The 16838-nt window shown below is 50.8% G+C and overlaps 1 protein-coding gene across 2 annotated transcripts in view; it reads right to left on the bottom strand.

Moving 5' to 3' along the window:
- LOC146869129 (butyrophilin subfamily 1 member A1-like) overlaps positions 1 to 11437 on the bottom strand; it is an 862288-nt gene extending 850851 nt beyond the window's left edge. For both annotated transcript variants that reach the window (XM_085627799.1, XM_085627671.1), the window contains exon 1: positions 11320 to 11437. The gene's annotated coding sequence lies outside the window, so the exon portion shown is untranslated. The remainder of the gene's footprint in view (positions 1 to 11319) is intronic.
- Positions 11438 to 16838: the final 5401 nt, after the last annotated feature.

The following is a 16838-nucleotide window of genomic DNA, read 5'->3' as shown; positions in this document are numbered from 1 at the left end:
GCCATTCCCCGCAGATGCCAAGCCACGCCCCCCATAAGAATTGTTTTTAATAATCGAGCACTAGGAACTTGGCGGTACAGCTCATTGTGTTACTGCACCTGCTGCATAGATCTGTCCTAATCTCCAGGTCACAGGTTCCAGTCCCAACAAGGCGGATCTGCATGTTAATGTTTCCGCTTCAAATTAATCGGAGTGACCTGCAAGCCACAGTTTAAAACACATCAGTGGTTTAAAGCAACAGATTCCGGTGTGTATCTAACCTGCATGTTAACGGTGAGGTATTCAAAGGGAAGACGCAGCCTGTCATCCTTCTCAAGCCGGTAACAGCAGCGCAACTGAGTTTTATGCAATTAAGTATTATAGTAAGATGTATGCATGTTATATTACAAAGGATTTAGAGAGTGCGCTAACACCGCACGATTTCTTTGCGCCGGTAACTATTGTATTGTATTGGTATTTTTGCTGCACTGGGGTGCAACAGAGGGCTTGGCAGTGAGGGAGCTGAGGCACAAATTCAGAATGCGCACATTCAGGTGGGTACCCAACTGGCTTCTCAGACGAAGACTTTACAGCCTTAATAGGAGACCTCCCAGCTACATGTGAAAGGGTATTAGTCTCCAACGTTGACAATACAGAATGGACAAAACTAGCAAAGAGGGCAGAGTCACATGCGGTGTTCATGTTGGAATACCTTAGATCTGGAATTATTCCTTCTGGCCTAAGAGTTCATGCCAATAGTGAACTAGATATAGGTCAAGTGGGAGTGCTCTTGTAGCTAATGCATATGTTGTTTTCCCCCTTCTCCCAGACCTTAAAATTACTTTCCAGGGAGTACCTTCTAGATATCACACAAAATCCACTTGTCCCTGGGGTGCCATGTAGTGCAGCGACAGATTACGGCAGCAATCTCATTATTTAAGAGCTCTGAAATAGCCTCTCTGATTATTCCAGGACTCATGTCTTAGTAGTGTTTGAATACTTGCAGTCCCCTTATGTTTCCAGGTCTTTGCAGATCTGCATACTGGGGCTGAAGGTGATGGTTCCAGGGTTAGAATGCCCTTTTGAGTCGGTGCAAACCTACCAACGTGCAGGTTTTAAGGGTTTTCAACAACTCTTCTCTCATTTTTTCCATACGGAACAATGTAGGAAATTTACTCCTGACAATGGCAGATGTAATTTTCAGGGTTGGGGAAAAGAGTTGGGAGGGAAAGTGAACTTGCAAACAGTCAGATTTTCACATGAGCAAGTCTACACATGCATATTTGCTAATGCTAAAATGCAGTTCACAAATATTTTCCAGGAGTACTATTTCAAGTCCTACTTTTGTAAATTTTTGAGAATACAAGAAAGTCCTATAGCTGCACTTAATGTATACCATGGGTGCACTTTTGAGACTTTCTTTAATAATTGGGCCCCTAATTTGGTCTGGCGTTGAGCGTGACTTTTTTTTGTCATTAAAATTCTTTCTCTCTTTCTCTCTTTCTCTCTTCCTCTCTTTCTCTCTTTCTCTCTCTCTCTCTCTGCTGACTTCACTGTGGGTGATAGCATTCTGCTCTTTCACAGAGAGCAGATTGGCACACAAGGTAGTTTTGTACAGTGCCAGTAACTACTGTTACATTGTGTGCTTTTTGAGACCAAATTCAATTTTTCCGTTTGCCAATGTTTGTTATAATGTTGAGGGGCCAGCAGCTCCCACATCTATATGGTTTTACAAAAACCATGCCAAAATAAGTCACACATTGAGAAAACAAAAAAGCTGACCAGCATTTTCAGACCTACTGGCTTTGCCAATCTTTGTTTTTATGTTTTGATTACTTCTTCTAAGCTAAAACTGGCGCATGGAGCATCCCAAGGGCGGTCACCTCACGCCATATCCTCATGGACATTGTTTTATAGTCCGTGGCTTTTGTGTGAAAAAGAAGAAGTGCTTTCTGGGGGTTGAAGTTCAGGTTTGCTTTCATTAACCCGCCTAGCCTAGCTCACATGATATCATTGATCCGCAAGTCAAAAGTATCAGCAATGAATGAGTCAGATGTCAACCCTCCTCTTCACTTCTGCTGTAAAAGTAGGGTGTGGCATAAGTAACTGCTGCTCGCTCACGTAAAGCGCTTAGGGTCTTTGCGGGCATTATTCAACCAATGCCCCCCCTCCCCACCCCCCCGCAGCGTACCTCAGATAATAAGGGCGGAGGGACAGGGACACGAAAAAGAGAGTTTGGCTAGATGATTATGGCACAAGTCGGGATGGGCGGAGCCCCCTCACTAATTTAGAGAAGCGGCCATAATAGCTCGGTGGGGGGAGCGTAAACTGAAGATCTAAAGGTCCCGGGTTTCAGCAAAAGTGACTGAAAAGTCTCACATACACGCTTGGAAAAGTCACTGATTACACGCTTAACATCGCGTGAGGACGATTTGTAAACCCTACTTAAGTTTGATATGCCCCCAGGGTACTTATAAAATGGTGGGAACATTCGCTTCAGTTGCGTAAAGGTCCCGGGCGGGACCTTAGTCCCATTATGGCATCACACCCCACCCTTACCACAACAGAGTATGCATGCATAAATAAATACACAACACAACTCTTGTTTGGGAAAAATATTGCTGCAGGTTTATTCCATACAAAAGTATGCAATATGGTGGGTTATTTTACGGGCGATCCAAGGGCAGGCAGCTGTACCAACCTATGCTGCCCCACCCGCCTGATGAGCCAAGCACTGTGGAGAAACCAATCAGCGCTACCCTTATGGGGGGTGATTTGCCCAGGATCACCGGACGCGACCTCGAGGCTCGAACCCTGGTTTCCTCGCGCTTGCTAGGCAAAGATGTAGATTCGGCGCTAGATCTCCACAATGCCAGCCGAGGATGACACGACCTAAAACCAATTGCCACACTGGTTCATGCCATCCTCTCTCCCTCGCTCTGACCCGTGCTCCCGATCTGTACGGTTCCTGGACGGGGACAGGATGAAATGGGGGGGGGGGGGGCAGTCCGGTCCCCATCGTAGATCCCCCGGGCAAGCGGCTGCCTCACTAAGCTGCAACTCTAAGCAGGGGAGGACCCGCCACGCATACCGGTTCTCCCCATGCGGACGCGCTCGTCGCTGTGGGCTGCCACTGCCGGCGGGAAGCAAGGGGCGTGAATGGCAGGTACCGGGAGGAACCAGAAGTGCTCCTGCGAGCTGCGACTGACCAAGCAACCCTGCGCAGCCCCACCTGCCCGGGCCCCCTACAAGGGACATGTCCGTCCGTTCCTGAGATCGTCCTCCCAGAGGATCGATTTTTTCACTCATGAGCCCTAGACTCATGCGTCAGCACAAACCCCACCTTGCCAGGCGGGGGGAGGGGGGATGCCCAATCGCAGGAGAATGCATGGCCCCCAAACCATAAATACCTCCCCCTCCTCTTCGTGCCGGAAGTGACGCGTCTGATAAGGGGACTCCTCCTCGAGTCCCCTATATTAGTGAGGGTGGGGAAATGCCCAAATGGGACTAAGGGGGGCCGCCCGTTTAGGTGGCCCCCTGTGGGGGCCGCGGGCAGCCGCAATGTTTGATCTCTTCTGTTGCTTAACGAGCTCGAGAAAGAGCCGTGCAAGCATTGAGCAGAAAGTACCGCTGTCCAAAATCACACATCAGCACTTTTTGTTACTCTCTGAACGCAGTTACAGAATGCGGCTAACGCGTGGGACACCGTATGGCGTAACAGCCAGAGCTGCCGACAATGGACCTGAGGAGCAGGGTTCGAGGCTCCACGTCCACTCAACATCCGAGTCTGGGCGATTCGCTAGATTTGCTACAATAACTGAAAATAAATATGTCAAGCAAGGCCTGCCAGATAGTTTAAGTGGCGTTTATGGAAAGCTCTCTAATTGTGATCGATTCCATAGCTCTGCCCAGAATATTATCAATTTTCAGGAATTTGTGAACTCAGTTAAACTTTGCTGTGTGTAAAATAAGCATATAAAAAATATATTTATATGCTCGTTTTGGGTCCAAGTGTTTTAGAACTGTTATTTTTGGGTCATTATGCCACCCTTGCACCTCCATAAAGGGACAAGGAATCAATGCAAAGGGGTTAGTTCTGGGAAAGTTTAATTTTAGCAAAAGTACCCAGAGTAGTTTTAAAAGGTGGGGACTAGAGGAAACTTAGTTTACAGATGCCGATCGCTATCCTGGACCAACCCTTTAACACAGTTTTGAATTGCAAGGCAGCTTTCAGTAAAAATAAAATAATAATAAAGCTACGGTGGCATGCACCAGGCATCTTGGATGGGAATTTGCATTTGTTCGTTTTTTACTCGGCGTTCAGGGCCTTATCCTTCCAGAGGCTTTGAGGCCTAAGGGATCGCAAAAGGAAACAAGCATTGAAAATGCAATAAGTCTCGCCTTTGATTAAGTTACAGCCATTTGCTTTGCTAATGGTATTGTATAGCAAAGCAAATGGCTTTAACTTAATCAAAGGCGAGACCTATTGCATTTGTAATGCTTGTTTTTATGAGGCGCAGAGAGATCAAGTGATCTGCCCAGAATCACAGAATGTTGAGCGTCGTTGCTGAGACTCGACCTGGTTCCCCCGCTTCGAGATCGACCGCTCTAGCTGTGAGGATACATCCTCTCCCCAAATGATGGCTCCTTCAGTGATCGCTACAGGTCGGAAAGACACTCGCCCTTAGCACCAGACTTCACACTGAGATCTATTAATCACCAGGTCCTGTCCAGGGACTAGAGAGGTCCAGGCCACGCGCTCATTGCGAGGCCACAGGCTGCCGCATAATGTATCTTTATCCAATGCCAAAAGGAACCTGTCTAAAATGGAGGTCCCGGCCCTTGGGAGCCTGTGGTTTGGGGTCACGCCCCCTTGGCCCTGATCCTGAGACCGCTTAGCAGTGAAAGGACAGCCCGCCACTCGGGCACTATTTGTAGCACCCTCAGCCCACACCGCTCTGCTTCGGGGTGTTACACAGGCCCTCAGTCCACACCGCTCTGCTTCGGGGTGTTACACAGGCCCTCAGTCCACACCACTCTGCTTCGGGGTGTTACACAGGCCCTCAGTCCACACCGCTCTGCTTCGGGGTGTTACACAGGTCTCCAAGGGTGGGCTTGCACTTCACATATGTTCAACCCACCTACTGGGCGTCCGCAGGAGGCCCCCCCCCTGGATCGCCGGGCCGTCTGGTGCTGGCCCAGTGACAATGTGGTATTGTCACTCAGGCAGCGCACGGTGCAGTAGCGGACGCCCATGTGTTCTGAGCAGGGAGGCAGCCGGCCACCTCCCTCCACCTAGGGTCTTTGGTCCGTAATTATCACGATTAGAGCAGGCTGTGCTGTTCCCCTGCGAGAGGCTCCAGGAGTTTAAACGTTCTCTCACTTGGGGCCTCTCGCACTACTCTAGAGACTGTAGCAGCCCCTCCCCGACCTCGAGCAGACTGTGGACAGGCCCATTGTCATTCTGTCTGCTGCTGACCATCACATAAAGAAGGACACTGGGCCGTCTGCCTTTAACGTGCCTTGAAGGTGAGTGACTCGCTTGGAGCCAGTAGATTATACCACGCATATCTGATTAAAACAAATCTACTATTACTATTAGATCCGTTTGCTTTTTTTTAGCCTTAACTGTTTAGCTCGTATTAATTTTTTATTTGTAAATATTAAACATTACTTCTGAACCGATTTTCCCAGCCTCATGCAGTTTTGCACAACTAGACTACTGCAATGCAATATGTGAGAACATTTACATATACATGAAGAATTTCCCTTTTCTTGCCAAATAATTTAGTCAAGCCTGCAGCATAATTTGGCCCTCCCCTGCTGCATAATTCCAGTGGCCCTGCAAATATTACCTAGCAGTATGGATGACATGTGACTCCTACACCTTGCAGCCCCCATTGTCATAATTAACATTTCCTATACATTGATTTACATACATATATTAGTCATTGTCTCTGAACAATGTGTGTGAGCTACAGTGCTCAACACCCTACATTGGGCTGACTAGCACTATAACAGAAATGAAATACACAGAAGACAGAGTCTATCTGCAGATGAGGGGCACCATTGGAGGTTGATAGTGAGGGACTCTGAGAGAGAGGTCTTTGGTGAAGGGGTGTAATGAACGCTGAAGGCCTCTGTATCCCCTGCAGTGCGGGGGAGGTGGCAACCCTTCAAGGGAACCCGAAACCTTCAGGAGACCTTGTACAGCCTAAAGCCAATGTAAATGTGAGATATGGGAGACTAAGCAGGCCCACATTTAATTCTGCAGGGGGCCCCCCATAGTTTTGCGTTATGCCATTTCTTTCAGAGGAGGGTGTGTCAACACAGATTGTCGCACCGGGTGCCACAAGCACTAAAGCTGGCCCTGCCAGGGTCATAGCTATCATTTCTGCCGCCAGAGTGTGCCCCAGACCATGAGGTAAAAGCACTTCAAGAGTTGAATGTAGGATGGACTAGTAGGGAGGCAAAACCTATGAACGAAGGGATTTTATTTTAATATAACCTTTGTTTTTGTACGGTTTTTATTTCACCATTTGCCGTTAATGAAGAACAAGGAGCACAATTAGAAATGTCTAACATAGCAAAACCGGTGTGCACTGATCCCTAAACCTTGTAGTGCCCCGCTGTAACCTGCCAGACAAATGCTCCGAGCTTGAGCCCTGGATGCATTTTTCCACCATTCTTTGAAAAATAGCCTTTTTTCCCAACAACCTTTGATTTTCTATCTGTATGTATGTATGTATGTATATGTTATTTCTGTACAATGCCCAAGACAAAATTTACGTGTGAAAACCTGTGCCAAATTTATGATGGGTATATATTTACTAACTTTTCATGCAGCACGGCTCAGCCAGTGAAGTTCTGCGCTGTGTTGCTTGAATGGAGAGAGCGCAAGAGCCCCCTGTTTTCAAATATATGGTGCAGTTCTGCTCCCTCCTAGTACGGGGGCCCTTGTGGCTGCCTCGTGCCAAAACATTGTCGTCAAGTAAGTTTTTTGTGCCAGAAGGGAAGGCTATCCTTTGCGGCTATTTCCTCTTTGCCTGTGTGCTGCAAAATACAAGTAACGAGGAAGAATAAAGATATTTCTTCTCACTACACCCAGCTCAGATAGGCACGCCATTTTGGCATAAACCAGTCTTTATAAATCTGGATTAACATTGCAATGCATGGGAACGCCCATGCACCACCCTTGTAACGCCTCCTTGACCCCTCTCTAACTTTGCGGTCAAAGGCAGAATAGTAAAGTGGCTACTTGACAGTCTTGTTGTGGTCGTAAAGAGCGTGTCAATCCAAAGACTAAGCTGTCAGCTTTTTTTGTAACACAGAACAACTGTTAAATACCTGCAAATGAACTGTGCAAATGTTTCAAAACATATCAGCAGTTAGGAAACTACAAATGGACACTTGTTTGTAATTCAGACGTGTGCTGGAAATTTTAATAGGTTCAAAACAATCAAGACAATTTACTTGGTGACGTTCAAATGATACATATTTGCTGAAACCAACTTTCCACACATTATTGTTTGTGCGCTGTATCGTTTTATCAGTAAAACTGCATCTTGGTCTTTTGTTGCCATTTCAATGGAAACTGTTCTGTATGTAAAAGATGGCGCCTCCTTCGGACCGACGATAATGCCTTAACAGCTTCTAGTCTGTGGCACACTTCTGTACATCATTGAGAATCTGCAGTTAGAGCTCACAGACAGGAAACAGCCCAAGCAGGATACAATCTCCAATATACAGGTAAAGTAAGGAGGACTGAAATATGGCTAACCAGGGCGTTATATAGCGATGTCAACTTCTATCTTACTGTTCTGGCAATAATACTATAACGCTCAGCAGTGTGCAGCCAATTCTAGCTCATGGAGGCTGGTTCGGAACTCCCTTTTCCTGCTTCATGCTCTTACCCTCACACAAGACCTGTCCGCTATGGGTCTTGTCCATCACTCAGTTCTGTACCAGCCACTAAATCAGTCATCACCAGCTGAACACAGGGACATTTTAAGAATTTTGGGGGCCCTGGGCCAAATGTATTTTGGGGGCCCCTGTTTGGAACAGCTTTGATCAAGTTTCAGCTCTTTCCTACCCTCTTTGGTCAAATTAACCCTTGGATGAGTGCGAGGCTGTCGGCTGAGCTTTGGAATTTAATTTAATTTTGATATTCGAATGGAGCCGGCTAAGACCAGTAAGGGCTGAGATATGGTGGTCAAACTTTCAGCTGCCTGTCAGAAGTTAAAAGTGCTTGAGCAATGCAGCTCTTTTTTAACTAGTTGTTTTTTTATCAGACACCGTACCTCGCATGCAGACAAATATAAAGGTTATTTTAAAAACTCCCGTCCGTTCAAGTAGGGCCTGCTTCCGCTTTCATATTCTCCATCTAATTGTTTGTGAACGGGCCCCATCGTTTGGTCCGGCTATAATCTGTTGCAATATTGCATGTTTGCTGCCATTTCACTGCAAGTGGTTGCGTGTCTCAGCCCTTCTTGAACCTTTGGGGCTGAACCCTACATCTATATTTTACCTGGCCTACACTTCAGTCATAATATTAGCTGCACAGCACATCCACCACATACCCTAAGGTTTCGCTCTTTTCTGTGTGTGCTTTGGGGGTTATTTCTGAGGAGCGCCTCTTCGGGGAGTTGCAGCTAAACCCACTTGTGTTGGCTACGTCTCTGGGAGTACTGTGCTGGTATTAAGTACTCCATGTTGAGGCATTGTTATTTTACTGTGGGGTCGATATTAATGTTGTTTGGAAGAAAGAAGTATTGGTGTGAGGCTCACCCTTTATGTGCGTCTTTGTTTGCGTGAAATGCAGAGCTTTGGTGATGCTGTGATGGTTGGACACTGTCTGCAAATATACATTTTTCGGGGCAGGGTCAGTCATATGTATAGGGTGACCAGATGACTCTCACCAGCGCACAACTTTTCCAGTTTTGATTTGCCATACCAGTGCATTCTGGGAGCTGTAGTCTAGGTTAATTTTAGTTCAACCAATTGGTCGAACACACTAGCTAATAATGTAAAAGCAAAGCCTAGGTCTGGAAAAGTAATTCTCCCCGTAACTTGCAGGCATCTTGTCGCCTTATATATGTAGCACCAACGGGCAGTGTCTCAGAAAGGAAGAAGTCTTCCTTGGTGTATTTGAGAGATGCAGTTCTTTTGTAGAGGTGTCTGCAAAGCGCTATGCTTCTGTTGGGATCTGTGTGAGGTGTCACTATTTTTAACAGTAACCTGCAGCTCCATAGGGGCCTTGTCGGTGTGAAGTGCAGCTCTTTAGGCAGGAATGGGTGTGGAGACTACGTATGTGTGTGTATGCAATGGTGTCAGTGTGGGGTGTGCATATTTGAAGCCACCTCTCTTGGGCGACCACCTGGAGAAGTATCTCTTTGGGATCAAACTAATTGGCTTGTCATTGAAGGACGAAAAGGAGCAATGAAACCAGCCCAGGTAAACTTTAAAGTTGAATAAAGTTTGTGTAGTTATTGAGACAAGAAAAAACTAATAATAATTCCCCACCCCTTTAGTTTATGAGTTAATAAAACGGTCAACAGCAAAAACTAATACATAATACCATTACCTTCTACTATGCAATAACCTAGCCTGTATGTGACTTTCAGCTCTCTCTCACCAAACCACTTTACCTAGTTCTTTGGGTTCTAGGCCCTGCACACTTTGCATTGGCATATTGGTCTCCTCTTAGGCCTGCCAGACACCTTCTTCACACTGATCTTTCAGTCCTTTCTCAAACTTACCGGTGTCAGGCCTGCACTCCCATATCTCAGTGATTCCAGGGATTATGTCTGACCCAGACCCTCTAGACATATTAAGAGGTAGAATGTTCACTTGACTGGCACCGCACACCCTTTTTGTTAAAACTAGGAGCAACTGTATTCGTCCATCTCCACCTTTTTATCATCCCTCATCAATCCCCAGCAAGTTTTACTCGATATGATTTATTGCTTCCGGCCCTGCCTCTTTAGCAGATTACATTTCTCCTAAATGTTTCTGTTAGCCCTGGGCATCTGTGTCCTTGCTTTGCAACACCAGAAAGAGCTGAGGCTACCTCAAAACCCTTCCCCCTGCTCCATCTACAGTACTTTTTTACTCTCACCACATCACCTTTTTATAAAGTGACCTCAAAACACGGTTTCTGCCCTAGAATGGGCAAGGCCCCTGAATAACGTAAAATACGGCATCAAGCGCGTCCTCCATTTTCATGCCCTCTTGCTCCTGCCTGCACGCACCTCCCAAGTCTCACAGATCTCCACCTCGCCAAACCCATGAACTCCGTTCTGTCCATCCTTACTGTTTGCCTTTTGGCCTCTGCCTCTGTTCTAAAGAGGTGTGCATCGGAGTGCATGTGGCCCTGCCACTTCCATGTTCAATGACTTGCAGAGCACACCTAAAACCTACCTATTTATCAGTCCCCTGCTTCCTTGTTTCAGTTTTCCTGCACCCGGCCTTTACTTCTGCACCGAGATCTCCCTCTCCTGCTTTTGCACAGGCTCTAAAGAGGAGGTCGGCATTCTTCTGACCTTGTTTAAACCTGGCTTTCCCAATGACTCGTGCTGTGTCAGAATATAAAAGGAACTTCTACTGCCAGTGTCTAGGAAATTGCCAATATTATCAATGCATGGTTGACAGCTGCATTAATATTGTTTGATACAATGTGGCTTAGCGAGGCTGATCCTACTAGCTCGTGAATTTGACACAATCGTCCACTGTACCATCATCGAAAGGTTTGCGGATGTGGATCTCTCTAGAACCACATCAACCTGATTTAGAATTTTTTAGTTTTTTCCGGCCATTTTTAGTTTTTCCCTCTGTTTCATTGTAGTTGCCAGGTCGTCTGCTGCGGCGCCTCACAAGATTTTTCTCTTGCCCCCTATGGGTTTCTTCGTTTATTTAAGCTCTTTGTCTTATTAGATTTTTAAAAAATGTATTTAATACTTGTGCTCAATCATGTCGGGAGATGGTGATGAAGTTAAAATTTTGCCCCCCTGGAAACATTTCTGCGGACGCCCGTGCCTACAGGAGCGAGCCATAAAAAGGGACACAGATTTTGGAAACGCGCTGACATTTAGGAAAGCGGCTTCTAAACTGTGCTAAACACACACTGTCACATCACGCAAGCTGGTACATTTACTGTAAAGTGCTGTAAAGTGCCAGGACTCCCTGGCTCATTCCGACCGAACAAACAGCTCTGAAAGGGCATTATGCCCAGAGACCAAGTATTGGAAGAAGCAAACCTCGGAATCCGTCAATTCACATTTCAGAATGCAGTATAAACAATGCGCCTCCTAGTACATGAAAATGCTTGGAAGTGTCTCTCACCGACGGGTCTCGCCTCTGGTCGCTTCTCTTGGGTCGGGAGTGTCCTGCCTGGCACCGAAGAGAGCTCTTCTGGAACACCTGTCGTCGTCTGCAGTAAATGTTATCAAGCTTGTGACTCAAGGTGGACTGTGAACTTCCTGATAAGAGTGCTGGGGTTGAAAAAAACTTTAAAGAAATACAACTATTAATGGAACTTGGAAAATCAAATTGTACTCTCTTTCTGGCGGGATTCTGTGTCCCATACCAGAGCTTTCCACTCAAATTCCAACCTTGAGCCCTCGGTTAATAGAAATACTGTAATATAGTTCCTGAATTAAGCCCTCATGCTGAATCTAGCATTACATCTGTCCGGAAGCTGGTGGCCGACGGTTGGGCTTTACTGGAACAAGCACTTTGTAAATAAAGGTGGGGCCCACACATTCCCCATTTAACAGCTCCCTTAAAGCCCCAGCAGGAGGCACCTTCAGCCCACACAAGAGCAGCTGAGACAGAAGTCTGGGTTGCATCGCACGTGTGAGTCATGAGGGGCGTGAGAGAAGTCTGGGTTGCATCGCACGTGCAAGTCTTGAGGGGCGTGAGAGAGAAGTCTCGGTTGCATCGCACGTGTGAGTCCTGAGGGGCGTGAGCGAGAAGCCTCGGTTGCATCGCACGTGCGAGTCATGAGGGGCGTCAGAGAAGTCTGGGTTGCATCGCATGTGCGAGTCATGAGGGGTGTGAAAGAGAAGTCTCGGTTGCATCGCACGTGCGAGTCCTGAGGGGCGTGAGCGAGAAGCCTCGGTTGCATCGCACGTGCGAGTCCTAAGGGGCGTGAGCGAGAAGCCTCTGTTGCATCGCACGTGCGAGTCATGAGGGGCGTGAGAGAGAAGCCTCGGTTGCATCGCACGTGCGAGTCATGAGGGGCATGAGAGAAGTCTGGGTTGCATTGCACGTGCTAGTCCTGAGGGGCGTGAGCGAGAAGCCTCGGTTGCATCGCACGTGCGAGTCATGAGGGGCGTGAGAGAGAAGCCTCGGTTGCATCGCACGTGCGACTCATGAGCAGCGTGAGAGAAGTCTGGGTTGCATAGCACGTGAGAGTCATGAGGGGCGTGAGAGAGAAGTCTCGGTTGCATCGCACGTGCGAGTCATGAGGGGCGTGAGCGTGAAGCCTCGGTTGCATCGCACGTGGGAGTCCTGAGGGGCGTAAGAGAAGTCTGGGTTGCATCGCACGTGCGAATCATGAGGGGCATGACAGAGAAGCCTCGGTTGCATCGCACGTGCGATTCTTGAGGGGCGTGAGAGAAGTCTGGGTTGCATCGCACGTGCGAGTATTGAGGGGCGTGAGAGAGAAGTCGCGGTTGCATCGCACGTGTGAGTCCTGAGGGGAGTGAGCGAGAATCCTCGGTTGCATCGCACGTGCGAGTCATGAGGGGCGTGAGAGAAGTCTGGGTTGCATCGCACGTGCGAGTCTTGAGGGGCGTGAGAGAGAAGTCTCGGTTGCATCGCACGTGTGAGTCCTGAGGGGCGTGAGCAAGAAGCCTCGGTTGCATCGCACGTGCGAGTCATGAGGGGCGTGAGAGAAGTCTGGGTTGCATCGCATGTGCGAGTCATGAGGGGCGTGAGAGAGAAGTCTCGGTTGCATCGCACTTGAGAGTCCTGAGGGGCGTGAGCGAGAAGCCTCGGTTGCATCGCACGTGCGAGTCCTAAGGGGCGTGAGCGAGAAGCCTCAGTTGCATCGCACGTGCGAGTCATGAGGGGCGTGAGAGAGAAGCCTCGGTTGCATCGCACGTGCGACTCATGAGGGGTGTGAGAGAAGTCTGGGTTGCATAGTACGTGCGAGTCATGATGGGCGTGAGAGAGAAGTCTCGGTTGCATCGCACGTGCGAGTCCTGAGGGGCGTGAGCTAGAAGCCTCGGTTGCATCGCACGTGCGAGTCCTGAGGGGCGTAAGAGAAGTCTGGGTTGCATCGCACGTGCGAATCATGAGGGGCGTGAGAGAGAAGCCTCGGTTGCATCGCACGTGCGAGTCGTGAGGGGCGTGAGCAAGAAGCCTCGGTTGCATCGCACGTGCGAGTCCTGAGGGGCGTGAGCGAGAAGCCTCGGTTGCATCACACGTGCGAGTCCTGAGGGGCGTGAGCGAGAAGCGTCGGTTGCATCGCACATACGAGTCCTGAGGGGCGTGAGCGAGAAGCCTTGGTTGCATCGCACGTGCGAGTCATGAGGGGCGTGAGAGAAGTCTGGGTTGCATCGCACGTGCGAGTCCTGAGGGGCGTGAGCGAGAAGCCTCGGTTGCATCGCACGTGCAAGTCCTGAGGGGCATAAGAGAAGTCTGGGTTGCATCGCACGTGCGAATCATGAGGGGCGTGAGAGAGAAGCCTCGGTTGCATCGCACGTGCGAGTCATGAGGGGCATGAGCGAGAAGCCTCGGTTGCATCGCACGTGCGAGTCCTGAGGGGCATGAGCGAGAAGCCTCGGTTGCATCACACGTGCGAGTCCTGAGGGGCGTGAGCGAGAAGCCTCGATAGCATCGCACTTGCGAGTCCTGAGGGGCGTGAGCAAGAAGCCTCGGTTGCATCGCACGTGCGAGTCATGAGGGGCGTGAGAGAGAAGCCTCGGTTGCATCGCACGTGCGAGTCATGAGGGGCGTGAGAGAAGTCTGGGTTGCATTGCACGTGCGAGTCCTGAGGGGCGTGAGCGAGAAGCCTCGGTTGCATCGCACGTGCGAGTCATGTGGGGCGTGAGAGAGAAGCCTCGGTTGCATCGCACGTGCGAGTCATGAGGGGCGTGAGAGAAGTCTGGGTTGCATCGCATGTGCGAGTCATGAGGGGCGTGAGAGAGAAGTCTCGGTTGCATCGCATGTGCGAGTCCTGAGGGGCGTGAGAGAGAAGCCTCGGTTACATCGCACGTGCGAGTCATGAGGGGCGTGAGAGAAGTCTGGGTTGCATCGCACGTGCTACTCACGAGGGGCGTGAGAGAGAAGCCTCGGTTGCATCGCACGTGCGAGTCTTGAGGGGCGTGAGAGAGAAGCCTCGGCTGCATTGCACTTGCGAGTCCTGAGGGGCGTGAGAGAGAAGCCTCGGTTGCATCGCACGTGCGAGTCTTGAGGGGCGTGAGAGAGAAGTCTCGGTTGCATCGCACGTGTGAGTCCTGAGGGGCGTGAGCGAGAATCCTCGGTTGCATCGCACGTGCGAGTCATGAGGGGCGTGAGAGAAGTCTGGGTTGCATCGCTTGTGCGAGTCATGAGAGGCGTGAGAGAGAAGTCTCGGTTGCATCGCACGTGCGAGTCCTGAGGGGCGTGAGCGAGAAGCCTCGGTTGCATCGCACGTGCGAGTCCTAAGGGGCGTGAGCGAGAAGCCTCGGTTGCATTGCACGTGCGAGTCATGAGGGGCGTGAGAGAGAAGCCTCAGGTGCATCGCACGTGCGAGTCATGAGGGGCATGAGAGAAGTCTGGGTTGCATTGCACGTGCTAGTCCTGAGGGGCGTGAGCGAGAAGCCTCGGTTGCATCGCACGTGCAAGTCATGAGGGGCGTGAGAGAGAAGCCTCGGTTGCATCGCACGTGCGACTCATGAGGGGCGTGAGAGAAGTCTGGGCTGCATAGCACGTGAGAGTCATGAGGGGCGTGAGAGAGAAGTCTCGGTTGCATCGCACGTGCGAGTCCTGAGGGGCGTGAGCGAGAAGCCTCGGTTGCATCGCACGTGCGATTCTTGAGGGACGTGAGAGAAGTCTGGGTTGTATCGCACGTGCGAGTCTTGAGGGGCGTGAGAGAGAAGTCTCGGTTGCATCGCACGTGTGAGTCCTGAGGGGAGTGAGCGAGAAGCCTCGGTTGCATCGCACGTGCGAGTCATGAGGGGCGTGAGAGAAGTCTGGGTTGCATCGCACGTGCGAGTCTTGAGGGGCGTGAGAGAGAAGTCTCGGTTGTATCGCACGTGCGACTCACGAGGGGCGTGAGAGAGAAGCCTCAGTTGCATCTCACGTGCGACTCATGAGGGGCGTGAGGGAGAAACCTCGGTTGCATCGCACGTGTGACTCACGAGGGGTGTTAGACGGACCGGGAGGGTCGGCCGAGGACAAGGGGAGAGGTCTCCGGGGAGAGCCGTCTCCAGCGATCGTACAGATAAATAACTTCCCCCCCACAGACAGACACCACACAAGATTTAGCGTTCTTTATAGGCAATTTCTTAAGGTACGATGAAATGGTACAAGGAGGTCTGGACTCAGGGGTCCCCTCGATTCGAGTCTCTCAGGTTGGGGAAAGGGGGTAGCGGGACAGTCTGGTTACCAGTCTGGTAGCTGAGATGGTATGGTGGATAGCTCACAATCCTCGAGCTCGGTGTTCTAGCTTGGACGGGCCGCGGCAGCGCCAGCAGGTCCCGGTGAAGATGGTCGATACACGGTCCGCGGCAGCGCCAGCAGGTCCCGGTGAAGATGGTCGTTACAGGGTCCGCGGCAGCGCCAGCAGGTCCCGATGAAGGTGGTCGTTACAACGGTCCGCGGCAGCGCCAGCAGGTCCCGACGAGGTTGGATGTTGCAGAAGGCCGCGGCAGCGCCAGCAGGCAGGACGATAGTTCACAAGGCAGGGCTACGGCAGCGCCAGTAGTCCGTCAAGGCTGAGTTCTCTCGGTGTCTCTCGACTCCAGGATACAACTGCCTTCCTGCTCCGGAGCTGCCCTAGTTATATGTCTGGCGCCCTTTGATGTCCGGACCCTCGCACTTGGAGGTCGGGGGGTCCGGGATGAGGGTGTCCAGACACCCAGCAGGGGGTGGAGCCAGCGCCTGGGGGAGCTGGAGGGCGATCGGCACCTGGCGGGGGAGAGCCCTTGACGCTTCTTTCTCCCATTGACCTGCCAAATGGTCCGTTCACCTCCTGGGTGGATGGTGGTGCCGGGATGTCGGGGCCGGCCAGGCCCAGGGTTAGGGTCGGGTGGAGGCCACGCGGCCTCGTGGCGCAGGGCCCAAGATGGCGGCTGATCCGGCCGGGGGAGCCGGGGGTGGTTCGGTCCTGTGATACATGGAGGTCCGGGGGCAGGAGTCCCGTTGGGAGACGGGGTGCGGGTGATTCTTGTGGATAACACCTGGCGGGCCGGGGCTTGGGCCCTGTCATGCGGGGAGGGAGCAAGCCCTTCGTGTGGCCTGTCCAACATGCGTCCCCCCCAGCTGAAGGCGGGGAGAGTCACCCATCCTCTTGGGGACTCTCCTCGTCGAGGCGGAAAAAGCGTGACAGGCCATCTGCGTTGGCGTGGTCTTGGCCCGGTCGATGTTCCACGATGAAGTCCATTCCCTGCAGGGAGATGGACCAGCGCAATAGTTTTGGGTTCTCCCCCCGCATCTGCATCAGCCACTGCAGGGGTCGATGGTCGGTTTGCACCCGGAAGTGGGTACCGAAGAGATAGGGCCGGAGCTTTTTGAGGGCCCACACTACTGCGAAGGCCTCCCTCTCGATTGTGCTCCAGCGCTGTTCTCGGGCCAGGAGGCGTCTGCTGATGAAGGCCACCGGCTGGTCACGACCCTCGGGGTTCAGCTGGGAAAGAACCGCCCCGATGCCG

This window comes from Triturus cristatus, chromosome 1_1 (genome assembly GCF_964204655.1).
Source record: "Triturus cristatus chromosome 1_1, aTriCri1.1, whole genome shotgun sequence".
In the NCBI taxonomy this organism is placed as follows: Eukaryota; Metazoa; Chordata; class Amphibia; order Caudata; family Salamandridae; genus Triturus; species Triturus cristatus.
This window is presented reverse-complemented; position numbering and strand designations above follow the sequence as displayed.